The sequence below is a fragment of the Vanellus vanellus genome (assembly GCF_965231255.1).
Source record: "Vanellus vanellus genome assembly, chromosome: 2".
Taxonomy (NCBI): Eukaryota; Metazoa; Chordata; class Aves; order Charadriiformes; family Charadriidae; genus Vanellus; species Vanellus vanellus.
In genome coordinates, this window is record NC_138906.1 from 103,662,631 (window position 1) to 103,685,874 (window position 23,244).

The 23,244-nt window shown below is 52.7% G+C and overlaps 1 protein-coding gene across 1 annotated transcript in view; it reads right to left on the bottom strand.

Annotated features, from left to right (window-relative positions):
• NR4A3 (nuclear receptor subfamily 4 group A member 3) overlaps positions 1 to 3,784 on the bottom strand; it is a 31,205-nt gene extending 27,421 nt beyond the window's left edge. The window contains exons 1-2 of the mRNA XM_082479605.1: positions 3,343 to 3,784; positions 439 to 633 (exon numbers count right to left, since the gene is read on the bottom strand). The gene's annotated coding sequence lies outside the window, so the exon portion shown is untranslated. The remainder of the gene's footprint in view (positions 1 to 438; positions 634 to 3,342) is intronic.
• Positions 3,785 to 23,244: the final 19,460 nt, after the last annotated feature.

The following is a 23,244-nucleotide window of genomic DNA, read 5'->3' on the forward strand; positions in this document are numbered from 1 at the left end:
TCATCAAAGCCCAAATGAATGGGTAAAAAAAAACCCCACAGGGTAAGGACATTCAGAGCTATTAGCTTATTACTCTGCTGTCTTTGCAAGAGCTTGAGGTTAAGGGGTGCCTAGTTTCACTCCACGCAAGCTGGGCTCCTCACGGGGACATTCGCATCCCACCCATTTTCCCTTTCAAAGCTGTCACGCCTTTGGCTGGGGACTCGCACCCCTCGTGTGCCCCGACACGGCATCCCTAAAAGCCCCCTGGAAAGGCAGGCGCTGCCGCCCAGACCCTTTGGGGATTTAAACACCCCGCTAACGGGGACGTTGGGGACCGATGATGCCAAAGGGATTTGGGAAAGGTAGGGACCGTGGCAGGACCTCTCGCACCCCCACCCCCCGCCTTCTTCCTCTTCTTCCTCCTCCTCCTTCTCTTTTCCCGGAGCGGCCACTTACCTGGCGGGTATCTTGCGCGCTGAATGGTGGGGCTGGAGGTGCGGACGGAGGCGGCGGCGGCGGCGGGCGGCAGCGGCGGCGGCGGCGGCGGCGGGGGAGGCGGTGGGGTGGTGGGTGCGGGTTGGGACCTCTCTGCGGAGGCGGGTCCGGGTCCGGGGCCTGACCTCGGCGGGGGGCGCTCTTCCGACCCGGGCTCTGTCCGCCGGCGGCGGCAGCGGGGGGAGAAGGCAGAGTCAGAGGCGGCGGTGACCGGCGAGCTCCCCCCCGTGCCTCCCCCCCGACGGAGCGCCTCATCGGGACGGGGACACGGACCTGCCCCCAGGCTCCCACGGCAAACCCCCTCCTCGCCCCGCGGGTGGGAAGGGACAGCCGGACGGGGGGCGCGTTTCTGCCCGTTCCCCGCTCCTCCATCAAACAAAAGGCAGAACGCACCGGAGCGCCGGGTTCGGACAACGGAGCCGCCGGTGTGTTCTCCGAGCAAGGAGCCCGGGGAAGGCAAGAGGAGAACCCCGGGCGGGGTGACTGCACCAATCGGGACAGCATCCCCGTGCGTCCACTTCCCCGCGGGAACTTTCCCCCTTTTGTTTTGGGAGGGGGGGCAGGCGGGCCAGCAGCAAGGCTGGAAGTTTCTATGCAACGTACCGGCCGGACTTGAGGGGTTCCCTACCAGCCCGGCTACCCTGCGGCGTCTCCGGGTCCCGCTCCCCGCGCGGTTCTGTCCCGCGTGACGCCCATGGGCGCGGGGGAGACAGCGCGGCCCCGCCGCATCCCCCCGCGCGGCGTCCCGGGGGAGCGCTCTGCCCCGGCGCTGCCAACACGGCCCGGGGGCTCCGCGGCAGCGCGGGGGATGCGCGGCACCGCCGGTGCCCTGCCCACGGGAGCCGCTCCACGGCGACTCTTTCGCCCGCTCCTTGTCTTTTTTTTTTTTTTTTTTTTTTTTAATAGCCTCTTCCGCGCCCCTCGCCTTTGCTATCCAGCTCCCGGGATGTTAAGTGACTGTCAGTTCATCCCTTTCTCTCCCGTGGGTTTTGCTCGCTCCAGCTCCTGCGAGGTGGCTTCCCGCTTGGAGCGGAGCGCCCTAGGGCTCCTCTTCTTCCCCCCATCCCCCCCCCCCCCCCCCCCCCCCCCCCAGCCGCCGGTTACCTAGAGACACTCGCTGCGCTTTTAACCATGCAACACCCCTCCGGACTGCAGCCGCCCGAGCCAGGAGCGCAGAGCCGTAAGGGCTGTAAATTAGGAGGAAATAACTACCCTTGTCAAAGCTCTTTTCTTCCTCCGTGCACTTTACATTCAGCCCCGAGTGACACCCCTCCCCACCCTGTAATACGAGGAGGAAACCGTGAAATACTCCATTGTGATTGTGACTTCTTCAGGCGAGTTTCGAAACCTTCATTTACCCGGGAGGGACCGCGGAGGGGGAAGCTCCACTGAATTAAAAAGTTTCGAGCTCGATTTCCACCGCCGGTTACCTCGCGATTTTTCTTTTCTTTTTTTTTTTTTTTTGGGGGGGGGGGGGGGGGGGCGGGACGGGGTCCGTCCCGAGCCGCACGGTCACTCCAGCAAATATCCACGAGCTTGCGTGAGATTCACCTCCGAAGAAACCGTGTGGTCTGGTTTAGTCCATTGTTTTTACCGGGGCCAGACTCCAGCATACAACGGTCTCCACGGAGGAGAGAAAAATAGGGCGAAGAATGTAATCGAGTGAAGCGGCTTGGATAAAAGTTAGCGATTCATTCCCAAACTTTTTTCTTTTTTTTTTTTTCCTGGAGAAAAAAAAATCTCATCCCAACACACTAACCCCCCCCTCCCGCGGCAGAAAACAGCGTTTTCCGCCCTTTCCCTTGGAAATATCCTCGCACGGAATCCATCATCTCAAAAAATTGTAGGTTAAATAACAGCGTTATCAACTAGCCACACCAAGGTGAACCGCATCTCCGCCCGGCGCAGGGTATCGCGATAATGCCGTCCCGATAACCGTCCCCCGACACCGTTATCACGACCCAGCGCCCGCGCTTTCTCGCCTCTTTCCAAGACTGAAACTTCTTTGGCAGCTATTAAGGCGAGAAGGCAAAAAAGCGAGAGGCGCGGCGAGGGCAGGGAGCGGGGCAGCGGCGGGGCAGCCCAGCCGCACCGCACCGCGCCGCCCGTGCCGGGCCACCGCAGCCCCTCGTTTACCGTTTCTAACCTCCGAAGGGAAAAGTGCACGTTTCCGAGGAGCAGACGCCGGGCAGACGTGCCCGGCAAAGATCCCGTCTCATTTCCATACAATATGTCACATTCCGGCAATTACCCTCTTGGGGCGAGCTCTTTCGGGCTGCGAGGGGGGCTGCTTTCTCCCAAAGTGAGATGAGATCAACCTGCCCCGCCGTCCCCTATTTAGACAGCTCGAACTTGTGCAAACAAAACCCACCTATTTCCCAAGCGGAGTTAAGGCAAGGAGACAAATTACTGCCATTCATCACCGGCGCTGTAAACTCCCCGCCGCCGCCGCCGCTGCCGCCGGCAGCATCATTTCCATGACAACAACTAGCAGAAATACCTTAGTACCACCGGCTCCGGCTCCCGCTCCTCTCAACCACAGCCCTCCCGTTTGCGAGGGGCGCCGGTGCCCCGGGCACGGCGGGGGGCGCTGAGCCGGCAAGGGAGGCTCGGAAGCCGAGCGGCAAATGAGCATCCACAGGAGAGAGGGGGGGTGTAGGGAGGGTGGGAGGGAAGGGGGGGGGGGGAAGAGGAGAGGGAAAAGTTTGAGCGAGAGCCCGGCACGGCAGCGCCGTCGGCTGAGCCGCGCCGCCGGCATCTCCCCAGCATCTAACCCCGGCGGCGCAACTTTCCCGGAGTCGGGACACGACGACGTCGCCTCGTCCCTCTCTCCCTCGGCCGCTCCCGCTCCCCTCGTATACGTACTCGGTTGCTGTGGAGGTTCCGTCTTTACATGTAGTTTGTAGGTGCCCGCTTCCTTAAAGGCGCATGTAGGCGCTGTCCAGCGGCACGACCCGAGACACAAAACCCCGGAGACTCCCGGCGGCTGCAGGTCCGGAGGGTGCGTTATCCCGAGGCATGGAAAAGGATTGCAAAAGCCCGAGGAGCCAGGAGCCCGTCCCCGGGCGGAGGGAGGGAGGGAGGGAGCGGCCGGGCAGGCGAGGGATGCCGAGCCGCTGCCGCTGCCACCGCTGCCGGCGCCGCCGCCGCCGCCGCCGCGATGTGCCTTTGTGTGTGTGTGCGGCGGGAGCCGGGCCGGGACCTGCGCCCGCGTCCCCGGTGCGAGTGCGAGTGCCCCGGGGTGCGCGTGTGCCTGCGCGGAGAGAGGGGACGGAGGCGCCTCTCTGCGCTGCTCTCCCGCTCCCTCTCTCTGAACGTCATTTATGTGAGAGGAGCCCTAGCGGCCTCTCCATAGAGCGGCTGGAATGCGAAACGTCAATAGTGACGCCATGGGAGCCTGACGCTACTGACCCCCCCACCCCCCCCTCCCCGCCCCAGTGTGTGCGCCGCGCTCCCGCCGCACCGCGCCGCGCCGCGCCGAGCGCTGCCGAGCGCTGCCGAGCGGTACCGTACCGAGCCGAGCGGTGCCGTGCCGAGACTCCGCCGCCGGTGCAGCGGCCGCTCCGCGCCGCCGGCAGCGGGGTAAGGTGGCCGGCCGGCTCGGGGCTGGCTGACAGCGGCAGCTTGGAGAGTCGCTCCCAAGAGAGATTAAAAATTTATTATTATTATTATTTATCATTATTATTATTAAGAACAACAACAGCGACCGTGTTGCGTTGTTTTGCAAACGCAGCAACTCTTTACTGGAGTGGTTCAACGGGAAGAGTGCTTTGCTTGGTTAATTAGTGGCACTTTCAGGAGGAATTATTAAAGGTTTCTTTTTTCTTTTACTTTTTTTTTCCTCTTTTCCCCTTTTTTCTTTTCCTTTTGTTTTCCTCTTTTCTATTTTTCTTTTTTTTTCATTTCCCCTTTTTTTCTTCTTTATTTTTTCCTTTTTTTCCCTTTCTTTTTCTTTTTCCTCCTTTCCCCCCCCCTTTTTTTTTTCTCCTTTTTTTCCCTTTCCCCCCCTCTCTTTTTTTCTTTTGAAACTTCCCAGTGCGCAGGAGCACAGAGCAGGTTGCGGAAGGTGCTGCTCCGAGCGGGCGCTCGAGGGACCCGGCCCTGACCAAGCCCGGCCTGTGTGTCTGTCTGTCCGTCCGTCTGCCTGCCCGCCCGGGGCACCGAACCTGCGGCGGCCGGTTTTCCCGCCCCGTGCTGTGTTTACTTCCGCAGCCGGGCCGTTCGCTGTTGTCACTACGGCCGTTGCTGTGCTTGTGCTTGGTACCGGCGGGGCTCTGCCACACCAGTTCGACCGATGGAGGCCGGCAGGCGGCGGGGCCGGGGGCGAGAGGGTGCCCCGCTTCCCGCCCGCCGCCCCGAGGAGTGATGGACCGGCGGCGGCGGCGGCACTTTCGCTTTGCCCGCTCGGTGCCCGCCGCCTCTCACCCCACCGGCCTGACCCCGGCACCGCCGCAGGGCGCCCTCCCGCCCCGGGAGGCGGGGAAGGGGAGGCCGGAGCCGGCGGGGGGGCGGTGGGAGCTCGGCGGACCAGCGGCACGGTGCGAGGGCCACGTACGGTTCCCGGGATCCCCCTTCCGAGACGGCGGGGCCGGCCGGCGCCGGGGCCTCCCTCCCGGGCTGCCAAGGCCCCCGCTCCCCCCGCGGGGGAACCCGCCGGCCGCCGGGCTCCCCGCGCGGCGACGCTTCCCCCTCCGGACGCAGCCAGCCCCCGGCGGGGCCAATCAGCGCCTCCACGTCACCGCGGAACGCCATCCTCGTGCCGCCACGGCCAATCCACGCACAGGACGCGGCGGGCCCCGTTCCGAGGGGCGGGGCGTAGCGGGCTGACGCACGGCAGCCGCGTCATTGACGCAAGCGGCGTTGCTAAATTTAGCCGCCGGGCCCCGTGCAGGGCGATCGGGATCGCGCGGGGGAGGGGGCGGAGCCGGAGCCAGAGCCCATTGAGCGGTGGTGGCGGCGGCGGCGGCGGGGCGGGCGGGCGCGCGCGCGCGCGCGCGCGCGCGGGGCTATTTTTGGGCCCCCCGGTTGTGATCCGGCCAAACCAAATATAGACGCGGGCGGGTATTTATAGCGCCGGCGAGTCCCATTGTCGTGGGGCCGTGCCCCCGCCCGCGCCCGGCTTCCTCTGCGCAGGGGGTGGAGTGCGGCACTGCGGGGACCGCCCGCCCGCGGGGACCCCGACGCGCCTACGCAGTCGTCCGTGTACCGTGTCCCCGTCCCATCACCCCCCCCCGTGGGCACCCTCCCCGGCTGCCCCCCGCGGCTCGCCGGAGGGGAAAGCCGCAGCCAGCCGCTGACGAGGGGGGCACCGGTCCCGGGGCTCCTTCCCCCTCTACCCACCAAAAAAAGCTGCGCCTGGCTGCGCTCGATGGCCGGGCACCCCGTCTGTGTGTCCCGCGTGTGCGGGCCGCCGGGTCGGGGCGACTCCCTCGCTGCAGCGTGTGCTGCTTTCCCTTCCCATTCCTAGTCCCATCCCATCCCACCCCATTCCTGCTCTCCCCCTGTGAACCTCTTGACGTTCCCCGAGCAGCGGCTAAACGCCCGGTACGGGGTGAGGGGGGCGGCGGAGGGGCTGAGGCTATAGGATCCCCATCCCCCCTCCCCGCCCCGCTAGCGAGGGACACGCGTGGAAGCGTGGGGTGTTTCCGCGGCGGGGATGCCCCGCTCGGCCGCGGCGGGGATACCCCCTGCCTGACGCAACGGAGCGGAGCAGGGGCGGCGGCGGGCGCGCATAGCGCGGCGGTGACCTCATGGCAGCAGCGGCGGCTGGCTGGGAGTCCTCCCCCCCGCTCCCCCCCCCCTCCCCCCAACCCCCCCTTGCAAACCAACCTTCCCCCCCTTCCCCCCCCGCCTGTTGAGTAAGCGCCGGGAGAAGTGAAAATGCCATGACGGGCCGGTGCGCTCATCCCCGGTGCTGACACGCCGCGAGAAGGGAGATTCCCTTTGATGCCGCTGCCGGCGTGGGCGGCTGAGGGCAGGGGAGGAGGGAGGGTGGCACTTTCCGCCCGCCGCGCTCACCCCGGGCACCGGCCCCGATAAAAATACTCCGCTTTCCATGCTGTCATTTCTCCTCTGCATCTCGGCCTCTTCTGCTGGGAAAGGGACCGCGCGGAGGGCGATCGCCGCCCGGGGCAGGGCCCCTGCCCCCTCCGGCGGGATAATCTCCCCGTCCCGTCCCCCCCCACCACCCGGGGTATAAATTCCCACCGTCATCCCGAAACTCGCAGCTCCGCACGGAGAGTGTGCGCAAGCAGAAAATGTCGGTACCAGGTGGACGGTCCTAGAAACCGGATTGTGTTGCCGTCCTGTGTGTGTGTCGTGTCCCGTCCCCCATTCCCCCCCTCCGCCGTGTACTCCGTGCAACTTCGCAGCTTCCCCGAGCTGTTCCTGTCTCCCACGATGTGAAAATATCGTCATGCAAGAAGGATTAAAAAAAAAATGAAAAAAACAACCCACCCCAAACTCAAAACCGGCGGCAAGAGTGTTTTGAAAGTCTTTAAAATAATCTTCGAGGTGCTATTTAAAGAACACAGGAAACAGGATATTTGGAGAAAATGGTTAGAAAGTGGTGTTGAGAGCGCTATGCGCTCCGGGAAGATGCGGGTGCTGTGCAGGGAGCCAGGCGCTCGCTCACCGCCTGACCGAAGGCAGCAGTTTTCCCCCGGGGAGAACACGCTCCGCTGTTCTGCAGTTATTTATGAAACGAGAGGTCACTCGCTATGCGCTGTGTGCTTCCCAAGCGGCGAAAAGGAAGTCCTTCGTGCAAGGAGCTCCCAATCTAAGGATAAACACCAAGGCGGAGGGAGAGATAAGGGGACAGGAACAACACGAGGCGAATTGTCTAACTGGTGTGTACACGTCGGTTTGATTCACTGGAGGCAGTGGTGCAGGAGTGCAGGCCAAAGGGATGGCGTTCCCAGGGCTTGTTGGATAACTCAGGATAATCAAACCAGGTACTGGAGGCTGCGTGTCAGGACGAGGGGAGGAAGCCTGTGGGAATGTGAGGGAGGTCTTAGGAGAAATAAAGCTCCAGGATGTGGGGAAGGTTGTTGAGAGACATTTGCTGGGTGATGCCAGAGCTGGGGAGAGCGAGGGTTACACACAGGAGCACGAGGAGCAAACAATGTGGAGAGGCTGAGGGGTGTGTGTCACTTCCAGTGCCCACCCTTGTATTTGCATTTATGGCCAAATAACTTCATGATAACTCCTTGTCAGAATTTGCAGTTGCCTTCTCCCAGACCAGGGCTTGTGCAGTTCAGGCCAGTCTTTAGGCTGCCAATCTCTGGCACCCAGGCCATTAAAATGTAACTGGTTTTAGGTTTTTACCACAGAATTTAAATATCCAAGTCAAAAACATGATCCAGAAATCCTGACCAGCTGCCTTCTATCTGGAGGCACCTGAATTCAGTGGCTCTATAGAATTGCTCGTTGGAAAGTCACCTAGTCCAATCTTCGACTCATAGAAGTACCTACAAATTTCCCTATCTTCCTCCAGGCTGTAGAAACCAACTGTTCCTCTGCCTAAATGCTGCCTTCTAGGAAAACCCCAAAAGAGGAGTCAGTTGGTGCGCCCAAATTACATGATAGCTGGGTAGTTTCAGCCCTTGCACAGAAAATAGGACATCCAGATTCACATAGTTTGTCTGGGGCAAGGGGGCAAGGGTGGGGATGGGGAGAGTCAACCTGCATTCCCCACCTCCCAGGAGACTGCTGTAATCCCTGCATCATTCTGGGTGGCATCTCACCCGCCCGTTTGAAGTGGTGAAACTGCTTTTGGGCTTGCGTGCAAGCACTGTAGTCTAGTGCTTCAGGCTGTCTGCTGGAATGGAGCAGATCTGCCTATCCATTCCTGCTCCAAAGACAGCTTGTGTATTTTATGTTAAACACCTATAGTATAAAAATACTGCTGTGGCCTTGCGTGAACTTTCTGGCCTTATTAATCCCTTCCTATGGAGCATGATTTCTATAGTAAAGGCTCCCTTTCCCCTCCGTACCTTCCTAGATAGCCAGTAACCTCGTGAGGAGGCCATTCTCTCAGGTAACGGTCAGGATGGATTTGAGTCTCTGCTTTTAAGCAGAGAAAGGAGCTGAATCCCACATCTTCCGGTTTCTAGGGAGTGCTGTAATTGACAAAGCTACAGAGTCAACAGAAGGTAGCAGCCATCTTCTTCCAGCTGTGTTTTTCAAAAAGCTCATAGGTGAGCATCTTCAAGATAGGGTTCCAATACCCTGAGACTTCCTGCAGTCCTAAGCTCTGTGTCCTTGCTCCAGAGGGGTGGCATTTGGGGTGTGCCCCTATCAACTTGTTGCAGGTAGTCCATTTTGTGCCCTTTTCTGTCCCTGCAAGCACGGGAAGAGTTAGATGGTTAGTTTGGATTACTGGATTTCTTTCTGGGGACGGTTCACGGAAGAAGATCCTGCAGTCTTTAATTTGGTCGCCCCAAACCTCATTGGATTTAGAGCTGAGTCAGCATCTTGCCCTTATGAGGCAGGACTTCCTGCCATTCAGAAAGTAAATGTAAGAGGTTCTGGTGCTGATCAAGGTGACTAAAGTTTTGAAAACAGGATGCGATCCCGGTCGCAATGACACCTAGCTGACCCTGGACAGCCTGGACCAGCAGCTCTGCCTCGGCTGCCTGACGTGGTAGGCCAGGGAGTTTCTATATGTGAGGCAGCAACTGGTGCTCAGGACACCCAATGTATCACCACTGTGTTTCCAAACTGAAAGAGGAACTCGTCCCGCCTCCTTTGCTTCTCCCAGTGGGCAAGGTAGGTGTCCTTGTGATACAGAGGTCCTGATGGGGAAGAGAGGAAGCCCTAGCTTAGCCTTCGGGAGTGTGCTTGGCAGGTGTGTTGACCCTGACAAAACTGAGTCCTAGTCTTGACTAAATTTAGTCCCAGCCTAATCTAGCCTGCCGTCATACTTTTACAGTCAAAAGTTTATATTTTCTTTTCCCAACTAGTTAAAGAAATGGTCGAGGTTGTTTATGCTCTGATTTTCCAAACGACCATCACTGGATGGAGGCCATGCATTGGAAATTTTTGCCCCAAAGGAAGAAATTTTGAGAAAGATTCAAATGATTCAAACCCAGTCTTTTATGAATGTTAGAAATATGCACAGTATGCTTTGTTCACAATAGCTCTGTTTTCCCAGACAGAAGCTCCACCAACTGGTGGAATTGCCCTGGAATTCTGCAATACCACAGATGGGGAGGCTTGAATGTTCCTGGACTGACTCAGCCTGTTCACTTTTGCCTGGCTCATAAGACAATAGGCGATTCTTTCTTCCTCGCGGAGATGCAAAATTAAAAGTGAAGAAGGTCGCATATTAATGAAAGGAGCAACTCCCTTTCAGACAAACCCACAGACTGAACTGGTGATCATATTAAGCAGAGGGGCTGTTGAGAGGGTAATTCCTACTGCCCACGTAAGAGCTGATTAGGAATGGGAGAAGCCGGGACCAGACAAGGTTCAGACATGCAAGCATGGCAGATTATTAAATAAGGAGATGAAGAAGCATTCAGAGGGATCTTAATTTAAGTACATTAATTATGTAATAATGAAGCAGCTTTAAACTGGATTTATCATGGATACACAAGAACTGTGTTTTTGCATTGGCCTTGGTTCTTTTGGAAGGACAATGTTATTTGACTGTGTTCACTTAAATGAGAAGGGGGAGAAAAAAAAAAAGCTCAAGCCCATCTTATCCTGGGCAAAGATCTTCAAGAGCGTAACTTTTATTACAGAGAGATGGATTTTAATGAAGGATTGAGGCCATGGGGCTGCTTTATAAACCCCCAAAGTTAATATTTTTTCCCTTCTACCTTATAATTAATAAAGTAATAGCAATTATTGTTGTTATTATTATTCTGTAAGTTCTTTTCCCACGACTTCCTTCTGAGCCCTTCGTTTCTAGATTTAATTCTTGACTGGATTGTCACACTCTGCTCCTAAGAAGGAGTATTACACAGAGTACTACAAAAACAAAACTGTATCATTGTAAAGAAAATAATAATTTATACCAGATAATCACTTAGGCTTGTTCAGCAGGCATTGCCGTCCTGGCAGATTAATACTTTCTGTTCATGTCGACAAAAGGACAGCTCCTCAAAAGCAACAACTTGTTATTTATTTACTTTTCCTAACATCTTTCTATGAGCAGAGCCTTTTAAATTCCATCTGTTTTTATTACCTCGCCTTTCCGGTTACCCTGTTTGTTTTACTCCTAATGATCCCTAAACCATTTACCTGTGTTACTGGGCATTCTGTTTCATTTGCTGTCTCTCGCACCTCTTCTTGGACTGCGTTTTCTTTCCGTCCTACTATTTCCCTGGCCGCTTCTCTCCCTTCTCGCTACAGTGCTATCTGAACCACCCATTTCCAAGAGCCATCCAGCAGGAATCCCACCTCAGCTCGGGTGGGACGAGGGGTTCGAGGGGAGGGCAGTGGGAGAGTCCAGCTGCCGAGGCAATCAGCTGTCCAGGTGTTGCTTTTTGTTTCGTCTTGGTCCTGTCTTGTGTCTTCGCACAGCTCCATTTACCTCTGCCCGCTTTGTTCCCCCACCTGTACAATTACTACAAGGGGAGTTAGAAAATAAAGGCACAGAAATGAAAACTAATTACTACTATTTTTTGCATCTTACTAATGCACAAGGCCTCAGACCCCTCAATGGCAATAATTCTTTTATTTTTTCTCATATCAAGAAATCAATAATTTACCCGAGAAGATCCAGGCTATTTCTTTCAAGCTTATCACGCTTTAAAGATCAGAAGTGGGCTCTAGTACCACGTCACAGGTTAAGAGAGTTTAAGCATCAGCTTTCTTCAACTATGACTAAAACTTCTGGCATCTCTGAATCAGCTGAGATAGACTGTTCTAGTGAGCTGATGAAATCGGTTCCATTTCCTCCCCCCCCCCCCCCCGCTGTATAGGAAAGACCAGACCGTGCTGTATGCACTCCTGGCCTGAGCTTACGGCCCCTGGGAGTAGGGTGATGAGCTCAGAGTGTAGTCTTTGGGGTTGCGAAAATCATCTGGAAACCACACTTGAGTGAAAGTGGCAGGTCACGGCCGCCCGAGCCCATATAGCGGGATGGAGATGTCCTACCCAGGGCTACGTTAGGTGCGCTCCCGTGTGCAGCCCTCTGGAGATGGCAGGAACGTGCAGTGCCAAAACAAACTTAGAAACAAACAGAGCGAAGCGTGGCGAGTGCAGGTGTGCTGCTGTGGGACCAGCCCCGGGAAGATGGGCTGCTCTTCTTCCACCCAAGAGGAGGAACCTGCTGCCATTTCTGCAAGAGAAGCGGTGAGAAAAGCAAGAGAGGATGCTGTCGCCTCTCGCTCATCGGGAAAGAACATGAGCTTTGAGATGTGTCTTGGAAAGTCAATCTGGGAAGTTAAACCAAAAGAGAAGCTGAATTCCTGACTTTGTTCCCTCCTATTACAAGGAGGCAAGGAACTTGACAGCCTCACCTAATTATAACTGCATGCTATGCAAAAACTTGCAGATGGAGTGCTACATGAGGTGGTGATGCGGTTCAAATAGCCAAAAACCTGAAACATCATGACGCGAAAGTGAAAAACCATCTAAACACACAGCTTTGGAAAACAGCCGTCGCCGCTTCTGGGTGACCAAGAGTGGTGACCCACAATTACAGAAAGGCTGCGCATCTCAGGTATGGAGACAAGAGGGAGAATGCCAGAGAAGGGCGATCCCAGACCTTGTCTTCTCCTCGCTGAAGTTAATCTTCCCTCGGGCATTCGGGCTTCGCAAAGGCACATGGGAAGCACCGTGGTGGAACAGCATGAACGTCGGTGGAGCCGCTCGCCGCTGGAGCAGGAGGTGCATCTGCTTTTCCAGCAAAAGGACATCCCCTGTTTCAAAGCAGCGAAGTTGTAATAGATCCTCTCCGATTCCCGCGACTCCGAGAGAGAAGATCGGCAAATGTCCTCGCAAAGGTTATTTAAAGTCAGCATCGTTTCGTGTGGTTTTGGCCCACCTCGATGCTCTGCCTTACAGGAAAGGAACGGAACACCGTGCATCAAGAGAATTAATGTTTGAACAATCTCCCGTTTCTTACCAGGACACATTTGTATTTTTAGAAGAGATATGTTGAGGATGAGGAGGCAAAACCATTGTCAAGTCGCAGTTAAATTTAGCAATCGAAACCAACGCATAATTAGAAGTTCCGGGCCATTTAACGAACAAATTTCATCCCCATTTTTCTTTCCTTCACCAGAGCTTTCATGTGCTGAGCGCTACAATAACGCTGGAGTTTTCACCCCACCAAAATTCCCCACTCATCGTTCCACGCATTTGTGGTTCCATGAAAATGGGGATGGGGGGGGGAGGGTGGAAGCTTCCTGCCATCTGTTCTGAATTAGGTATCTTTTCCTCGTCTATTTCCCCACTTCATTGTGTTTTTTGTTGTTACAAAATAGTCACTTACATTTACAGTTTTTGTACCCTTAAGAGTTTGGACAATTCCTTTTATTTTTCCACGCTGCTCTTATTAAACGAAAGGTGCCCCCTGTTCAGCAGATCGGTAACACGGCCCCCGTTTTGCCGGGGATCGTCCGTGTTACCGGACTTTACCGTCGCAGGTGACGACTTCAGGCGGCAGAGGGCCACAAAGCTGACACCCCACCCCCCACCTTTCCCCAGGCCGCGGGGCGCGGGCGGGTGACGGCGGGCGTAGCACGCGCGCCCGGTCCCGTGACGCCGCCGGCGGGCTCGCCGCCCGGCCCGCCGCGCGCCCGCCCAGCTGAGCGCCGCGTGACGGCGGCGGCGGTGCCAACAGGTGTCCCCTGCGCGCTGCCGGGACCGCCCGGGGCACCCCCGCCCCCCCCAACCCCCCGGGCCGGTGACCCCGGCCGGCACCTGGCCCGGCGCCCGGGCCGCCCTCTAACCACGAGGTTCCCCGGGGACAGCCGTGCCCACGGTGGCGGGCAGCGGGCCCTGCCGCTCCGCCTCCCCTGCCGCAGCGGGGCGGCTCGAACCACACCTCCCGGGGCGCCGGTTCCACCAGGGAACCGCTGACCTCGCGCTGCTTCTGCCGCCCTCCGCGGCGGAGACCCCCTTCTTCCACGCGTGGGACCGCCGGGGCGCAAGGGGGATGGGGGGGGGGGGGGGGGAGGGGAAGAAGCGTTTCGAAGCTGCCGTGGGGCCGCCGGGCCCCGCTGCTCGGCCCACGCATCCCGCAGGAGGAACGGGCCCGGCCGGGGCTCTGCGGGAAGAGCGGGCACCGCCGGGCCCCGCGGGCGGCGACTCTGCTTCCCGGAAGCCCGGGGACCGGCTCTTACGCTTTTATTTTCCGTGGGGTTTTTCCCGGGGATGGAGGGGGATGGGGAGGGGGAATCCCCCGCCCGGCGCCCCGGCCCTGCACCGGCCCGCAGCTCGAGCCGCCCCGCCCCCATCACGCGCTGCCGTTGCCGCTGTTGCCGCCGCCGCGCGGCCCGCGCGCAGCCCGGCTTCCCCCGCTCTCCGCGGGGGCGGGGCCGGCGCCGGCCCGTCACCTGACGGCGCCTACGCCGCGCGCGCGCGGCCCCGCCCCACCCGCGGATGGCAAACAAACGGCCGGAGCGCCGCGCGCCTCCTTTTTCTCCTTTTTTTTTTTTTTTTTTCCCCCTCTCCGCCTTCTCCAGCTATAAATAGCACGCGCCGTGCGTGTGTCACGTTCCCATTACGTACGCCTTACGCTGACGCACGGGGGCGGTGCGCTCCGTGACGTCAGCACGTATCCGGCCAATCTATAAATAAACTTCCGGCGGCGGGTGCCAGGGAAGGCGGGGCGGGGCGGGCGGGAGCGCGCCGGCCGCTGCGGCGGTGGCGCTGCTGCCGCTGCCACCGTCTCCCCGGGGAGCGGTCGGCCCCGTTGCCGTGGCGACCGTAGCCTCGTTTCCTTGAGCGGCTGCTGGGCGGCGCCGCGGGGGGGCCCGGGCCCAGAGCCGGAGTTGCCCTCGCCTCTCCCCGCCGGCAGCCCCGCCGGGCCGGGCGGAGAGCAGCAGTAGCGCCTGGGGAGCTGCGGGCGGGCCGGTCCCGGCCTCCGGCTGGAGGGGGCTAGAAGGGCGGGCTGGGGTCGGGCCTGCTCTGCCGGGCGCTTCGTCGCTGCTTTCGTATAGAGGCTGCCCCCTCCTTTTGTAGTGCGGCACGGCTGGCTGCGCACGTCTTAATTACAGGCTTCTAATTAGTTCCCTGCTGCGAAGGCCGTTCGGGCAGGCCCGGGTGAAGGTGCTGTGGGAGGGCGCCGCCTGCGGCGGTGTGCGGGGTTCCCGTCAGCGGGGAAGGGGAGCGGGCACGGGAAGCGGCCTCCGGTGCCCGTGTCTCAGCCCGGCTGGGTCGGGGGGGCTGCGTGCCAAAGGCGGCCCTTCCTCTTCGCAGGGGTGAAGAGCCTTCGAGCAGCAGGTGACGCAGCCGTCTCCCCCCTCGCCCCCCATCTCCTCTCAGCCGGCTGCACGGCGAGTTCCGAGCTGTGGCAGCTTGCAGCCATGTGTTTTAAATCGTTGTGTCTAACCAGTGTTGACTGCAAGTTAGTAATTTCAGTAGTTGCTCTGCAGTCGGCCCAGGCCCGTGTGTGGTGGAGATGGGGTGTGTCGCAGAAATGGTAACTTCATTGATCCTGCTGTACTCCTTCTAGTCTGAGATCCTGTTAGAGTTTCCATGTATATTTTAGCTGCCAGTTAGAAATACAGGTAATGTATTCCCTGCTACACAGCAGGTGTTTCATAGGCTTAGCTGCAGCAGTCTCCTAGGAAGTAGGCAATGCTTTTTTGGATCCCTTTAGGTGGAGGAGGGAAGTGAACGTAGCTCTCACAGTTTGGGCAAGTGCTCTAACCACTTGTCTGCTCTCATGGCTGATCTTGATGTCGTCAGTACGTATTAGGCCCCTCAGGGCTTGGGGTGAAGCAAGATAATTCATTTTGCAAGCAGCTGTGCTGGCTGAAGATGCAACTCCCCCAGTGATTTGCTGCCTTTGCTCTGCCAGAGTTGCCGCCCCCACAGCTCTTGAGTTAATGTTGGATAAGTGTGCAGCTGGGTGAACTGTACTAATTTTGCCTGAAGCACACTAGGGAGGATTTGTACGATCTCTCTTGCTGGCAGAGGTTTGGGCTTGGTTATCTATGGCACATAGATGATGACAACATTATATGCCGATAATGCATTCACCGAACACAGTGATGTTTGGAAGAAGATACCTGACTGTCGCTTAGGCATTACGACAACTTTCTTGTCAGTATGTGGTATCTCTGGGGTTCAGGTGGGTAGACAAATGCTCGGGTCAGTCTAGACAGTAATACCTCCAGGTCTGTTCACAGCAGTGCTAGATTTCCAAGTAACCTCTTCTGGCCAAAGCGTAGGCATGGGTGTCATGTTTGGCTCTTGTGTCTGGGCATCTCACTTGCCTCCTAAGTGTATAGGGCTGGGTTCAAAGATAGGCCTGCACGACTGGCTGAACAACATATCGGTAAACAATTTTGGAAAAAGAAATCCAATTTTAGTAGTTAAACTATTGCTAAATAGCATGATAATGAAATTATTACCTGTTTTTGATTGTAAGCTTTCTGGGCAGGGGAGCGTCACAGTTATTGGCCATCTTACTGCTTGCACCAAGCTGTGTGGTTGGTTTTGTGTGTGTTTGTTTTTTTTTCCAGAGTCTTTGCAAAGCAGTAGCAAAGTAAGTGTAATAGCAGATTTACTTCATATAACTCTCATAGTGCTTGGGGTTTCAGGAAATCCATCCATCTTAATTTTGTTTTCTCGTGTATGGTATTTTTGTGCTTCATTTTGTAGGTTAACATCTAAAACTTGATTGGTTTGCTTAAATTATAGGTTCTAAAGCACTTGATGTTACACTTGTCTTGTGCTTTTATATCAATGGAATTTAAAAAGTAACTTCTCCCATTAAGAGAATTAGCTGTTTCAGTGATTCAGGGTTTCCGTCGAGTTCTGTGCGTTTGGGGAGTTTTGTATGTGTTTTCTAGCTGCAGTAGAGTAGACATTCATTTCTCTCTTTCCACAGATAAAGTGAAAAATTTACAGCTAGCAGTGGGTTGAATAATGGTACTTTTCACTTCGAATCTCTAGTCAGCTTTCTGGGGCATATTGGACATAGTAATTTCTTGGAGATGTTGAAGTATTTCTAATATTGCAGGTTTTGGGGGGGTATATCCTTCTCTGATGTACGTGGTCTGTTGGAACATGATACAGAGACTACATCAGCCTTCTGGGAGTTCGGATTTGTTGGTAATACCAACTTAATTTCTGAAAGAAAATGGTTTGCTTCTTCTGTAGTTGCATTCTTGGAGTGACACTTGATGGTTCTGCAGTTGCCTTACCTGTAAGATTTGTAGTTTGCTGGAGGATCTAGTTATGAACAGGCCCTCAGACTAACCTACCTCTCTGAAAGTGGTGCAGTCAAGTCACAGCACTGTCTTTCCAGGAAAAGTTGACTCGATGTTTCCACCCTGCCATATTTCAAAGAGAACTTTGGGGAGGGCTATCGTACAGTGCTACTGGTAGGCAAAATGAGGTCTTTAGATTTATTTGAACAAAACCACTGTTAGCAAGCTTCCATTAAACTGACCTTGTTGATGAGCCATGTGCCATTTGATGCCTAAAGGTCTCCTGCAGGGTTCAAGTGTTTTACTAGTTGGCCATTTAAAGGTTTTTGATAGCAAAAGCACTTGTGGGCAGTGAACTCTCTTCCCACGGAAAGGTTAGAGTTGGGACACTTGACAGTGGTCCAAGGAAAGCTGACTTTAACACGGTGTCACTTCTCACTGCTGGGTTGCAAGGCTTGAATTAAGGTGGGAAGTTAGAGGTAATCTTGGTGGGGCTCAAGGTAAACAAAAATAAAAGTAGTGACTCTTTCAGTTCACGTGCATGGGCAGTAGTTCTACTAGTGTAGAGACTTGTTTGAATAGAAGACACATTAAAACAGAACAAAGACAGAGCTTAGGGGAAAGCAGAGCAAGATGACTATGACAGGAACCCATAATGGATTTGTAGGGTACAGTAATGAAGCAAAAAACCTAGTCTCCTTTATAGTTGTTTCCCCAGGCCCAGATACCTCTTAATTCTCAGTGCTGGGAGTTAACATCCTCTACAGTGATGCCGTCTGCGATCAGGCTAATTGAGAGTGTTTCTGTCATTGCAAATGATAAACAGTAAAAATACTTATGCAAGGACACTTGATCATAAGAGAATCTGATATGACAATATTATACGTTCTTTGAGTACTCTACAGAAAATCATACTCTTTTGTAATATATATATTTTTTAAAGGTTTGCTCTCTAACTTCAGGTAGACTGGCATACTTTTGTCAGTGAAGCTGCTCCAATCTGTTTTACAGAATTCAATGTGTCAGATTATATATATTTTTTTAATAATAAGAAGAAAAGCATTGTATTACTTCTGTGATGTATGTCTAGGAGCAAATTTGCTAACATTTATCTTGAGCAAATTTGCTAACATTTATCTTGAGCAAATTCTTGTTGTTTCTTTTCCAGAAATGTTTCATTTGTTGAAGTGAAGAAAATTAAGTTAGAAAAACATGTTTGGATGGAATATAACAATGTACATGATTGTATTAATATCCAGTTTGGTATTTGAATTACTAAAAAGTGTGGCTTGGTACAGTTCTTGAATATGATTGTAACAATTCTGTGTGCGAGGGTTCCATGTTCTAAAAAAAGTTTTAATTGGCATTGTTTTCCTTGTTCCCTTGTTTTTCTTCTCATGAGAAGCCGGCCTAACTTCATGATGTGAGTGGGACATGGTAAATAGAAGAGCACGAGATAATGTGGTTTGTTAATGTCAGCCTTCAGTTTACGTCTGTGGTCACACTTAAAAATGCCCTTCTTGGTTTCTTTGCCTTCTGTTCTTCTTTTCACCCTGATCTCTCTTCTATCTTATACCTCTAGAGTTTCCAGTCTCTGTTTTGGGTCTCCTTCTTTCCATAATAGGCCAGTTCTGGACTTTCCCACTTCACATTTCCTTAATTTTCTAGTTTTGCTCATTTATGTATTAAAAAGGAGTGATTTTTGTGTTAGCTTTCTAGGGTTCTAATAAGACTTATCTATTATTTTTTTTCAAGCTGATCTCTTTGTGGAAGAAGTGCTAATGAAACCTGTTAATGTCTAAAGCATGTGCCTTTTTCTTGTCCTACATTCAGTCTTTTTCTGAACATATTTTGACATTTGGTTTTCATTATGCACTCTTCTGCTATTGACTTCGTTGTTCAGAACTGACTTCAGTCATGAATAGACACTAGAAAGGAGTTTTGCTCTGGGATCTGGCATGTAATGGAGACAGAGCTGCTTATGTACGATGAGATCTGTGTGTGCCTTTCCTTATGGTGGTCTTTTCTGCTAGCGAGTAGATCTTCCCTGCCACCCTTAGTTGGTCTGCAACTTGCTCAATCTTCCATGGCAAAGCCAAGACTTTTGTACTGGGAAGGAGATGCAAGCCTGAGACATGATCTCTCTGTTTCCTCTCTGAGGAAAAGAATCAGTCTGCCTTTCATACTATTAAGGCCTCTAGGGCCGTGGAGCAGCAAGCAGCCATGGAGGACTGGTGACTGCTTTCTATTTCCTGTTCCCCCAGAGTGATTGGAAATATTAGGAGGAAGACTAATCCCCTCTATTTTGCTCATACTGATCTGAGGAAAGGCAGTGTGGTCTTTCTTTGTGGGAGGGTCACTGATTACTCTCATGTTAGCCCTTGTAATCTGGTGTGTTGAAGTGATTTGATATTGTATGTGTTCACAGTAATTTATTTACAGAAATGTACTTGGATGTGTTTATTGCTCTCTTTCAATTAATTTGATACTTAAAAAGTGCATGATGCACTTAATTAACACTGCTTGTGCTTTAGTCGTGGAAGCAGTGCTGGAAAAGTAATGAAAGGCAGAAATAACCAGTGCAGCCATCTGCAGTATGTTTTAATTTCATTTGAATCTCATCAGTCAATGATGAAGAAAAGCTAGAAAATGGGTGACTGAGGATTTAAATGATTGTTCTTGGCTGTGACCGTTTGGACATTGGGCCAATTATTACAGAATCATAGAATGGTAGGGGTTTGAAGGGACTTTTGGACATCCATCGAGTCCAATTCCCTTGCCAACGCAGGTTCACCTAGAGCATGTTGGACAGGAATGCATCCAGGGGGTTTTTGAATATTTCCAGAGAAGGAAACTCCACAACCTCTATGGGCCGTCTGTTCCAGTGCTCTGTTGTCCTCGAAGTAAACAAGTTTTTCCTTATGTTGAGATGGAATTTCCTGTGGCCCAGTTTGAGCCTGTTGCCCCTTGTCTTGTTGCTGGGCACCACTGAAAAGAGTCTGACACCTCTAGACACCCACCCTTTAGATATTTATAAGCATCGAGGAGATCCCCTCTCAGTCTTTTTTTCTCCAGGCTAAACAGACCCAGGTCTCTTGGCCTTTCCTCATAAGAGAGGTGCTCCAGTCCCTTGATCATCTTTGTAGCCCTCTGCTGGACTCTCTTGTCTTTCTTGAACCGGGGAGCCCAGAACTGGACACAGTACTCCAGATGTTGCCTCACCAGGGCAGAGTAGATGGGGGAGGATTACCTCCTTCGATGCTGTTTTTAATGCACTCCAGGATACCATTGGCTGCCTTGGCCACAAGGGTACATTGCTGGCTTATGGTCATCTTGTTGTCCACCAGGGCTCCCAGGTCCTTCTCTGCAGAGCTGCTTTACAGTAGATAAACCCCTAACCTGTACTGGTGCATGGGATTATTCCTCCCTGGATGCAGGGCTCTACACTTGCCCCTGTTGAACTGCATTAGGTTCCCCTCCGCCCAACTCTCTAGCCTGTCCCAGTCTTACTGAATGGCAGCTCAGCCTTCTGGTGTGTCAGCCACTCCTCCCAGTTTTGTGTCATCAGCAAACCTGCTGAAGGTGCACTCTGCCCCCTCGTCTAGGTCATGGATGAATATTTTAAACAAGACTGGACCCAGTACTGACCCCTGGAGAACATTGCTAGTTACAGGCCTCTAACTCGACTCTGCAGCTCTGATCACAACACTCTGGGCTCTGCCATTCAGCCAGTTCTCGATCCACCTCACTGTCCACTCATCTAACCCACCCTGCCTAAGCTTACCTATGAGGATGTTATGGGAGACAGCGTCTTAAGTAATTATTGGTGAAGATGATTGGGTAGGGGAAGTGTGGCTGAACAAAAGAAATGAACTTGGTAGGAGTGATAAAACAGGAGGAACGGAATGTAAGAAGTCTTGTTAATATCTGATAAGACCTCTTACAGGTCATGAGGGCTGGAGTAATTGCATGGCAGGCTTTTTTTGGGGGGGGGGGAGAACACGAAAAAAATGTGGGAAATGTCATACTGACGTTCTGCAACTCAAGAATAAAGACTTTGATTTAGAGCTTGTTTTTGCAAAATTCTACAGCGTAGATAAAAACTGGTGGTGTTAACCTCTGCTTCCGGTGAAGTCTGAATTCCCCTTGTAAAAAAATCAGTTTGTGCATCCTTGTATAATAATTATGTATATGTAAAAATGTGAGCTTGCGTGTACACTTTCACATGAACCATAAATGTTTTCTTTTTGAAAACTGTCCTAATTGTTTCTTAAAACTGAAGAGAGGAGTTATGTTAAGTATTAAGCTAAAATAAATTCTTGGCTGAACAGTGTGTGGGATTCAGTAGAGTCATGGATGCATAATTGTACAGATTTATTTATATTTAAACAGTTTCCTGAATTCAGCTTGTGCCTCTTGCTTGTATAAATACTGAACGACTCCCTCCCCCCATAATTTCACAATAACTTTAGAAGCTGTGATTCCTTGTGCTGTAGTTGGCTACTGACTTTTAGTAGTCAGTCATATGGTATAGATTTGCAAAGCTGACGCAAAATGGAGCAATTCATCTCCTCCGTAATACAGGCTGCTGAAAGCATATCACCCTGAAGCTCTGCTCATTGCACTGTAACCCCGCTGAGTACCAAGACAAGTTCAAGGTTTTGGTTTTCGTCTTAGACTTTACAATGTGTGATGGCGATGGCCCAAGCCGCCTGAGGGAACACCTTCTGCAGTCACGGCCTGCTCATGACAGCTGCATTCCACTGGAACAATGGCATTGTTGGCGAAATGGGGAATCAATGGGAGAGACAAACTGCTTCTGCAGCTAGCCCACAACTGAGGGATTCATTCCTGGAACACATCAGAGTGACTATAAACCTCCCTGTCCTCGGAATTAAGCGTAAAATTCACTTGCTTCAATCTCTGCTTTCCACAATGACCAGGGAAAAAAAATAAATCCCGAGGGTGTAGAGAAAGATGATCTCAGTTTCTTTTTAAAAAGCTCAAGTAACAATGTATCTAAAAGTATAGAAAAAATAGTGTAAATTTTGTCCGCTATTCCTGTGCGGTTTTTGGTAGTCTTCCTTATGACTTCTCTCCTCAGAACTTTCACTCTGCTGGCCAGCAGTAAAAATACTACGTAGACTTTTTCTTTTGGGTGAGGAAAAATCCCAAATGAAGAGGAGACAATAGAAAGCCAAGCGGAAAAGCAACACAGAAGAATGTTTCTAAAAATTCTAGCTTCATTTTTTTGTGCTTCCTTCTTTCCTCTGCATGTCTATTCTTAATATACTTTTTATTTACAGATGTGTTATGTTTATGTGCAGATTGTTGAAATGCAACAGTAGAATTTATTAACTGTTGCAGGAGTGTTGCGACTGGTCTTGGGAGAAGAACCTCACTGATGTGTTGTAGCTTACATCTGAAGGAGATCAAATAGCAGGGAGAAAATACCCACTGTAACTTTTTTCCAGAAAAGTGTTGGGCAATGTTGATGGTCCGTCTGGCTGTTGTAGTCCTTTTGCTCAATAGTTACATTTTGGGCCTGAGCCTAAAGAAACTGTAAATCTGTTCTGAAATAGCTAACAAATGGCTCAGTCTCCAAAACCTTAAGTCCACAGAATCATGGGTGTCATTAGAGGGTGACTAGAAACCGAGTGTCTGCAGTGCCAAAGGAAGCTGGTGGGTGTCAGGTTCAGAACAAGAAGAGGTGGTTCTTTGCACAGTGCATCGCTAAGCTCTGAAATTCCTCGCCTGAGGATATGACAAGTACTAGAAGTTTGCCTGGGTCCAAGGAGACAACTGCATGGAAGAGCAATCCATCGACAGTTAGTAGCTGTAAAGACACAGTGTGCAAACTCAGGAGTGTTTGAGAGTGGAAGGTCTTCCAGGAATGTGTTCTGATGCTGAGCCAAAGCATCCTTTTTTTTTGGTCAATATTGCACAGAATGCTTGGTTAGGGGGTTCATTGATCTGACACACTGCAGCTGTCTCTGTATTTTTATGTTTAAAAGCAGTCTGAGGAGAATGGAGGGAATGACAAAGCTTACAGAGAAATCAAAACTAAAGTTGGCTGTAAAGCAACACAGAAGATCTTGCGATTCTGCGTGACTGAGTGAGAAAATGGCAGATGAAATTCAGAATTGATAAATGCAAAATAATGCACATGGGGAAAACCAACTAATTATATAGACACAGTGATGCGCTCTAAATTGCCTATTATCACTCAGGAAGGATCCTGGACTCATTGTGAATAGTTTTGAGAAAATGTCAGCTCAATACTCAATGGAGGTCAAAAAGGCAATCAGAACAATGTTAGGAAGGGGTAGAAAGAGCAAAAAGGAGGAAAAAAAGAAAGCAAACAACACTTCAGGCTGTTCTATGAATCCATGGAGATCTTGAAAACTGCATGCATTTTGGGCCACTC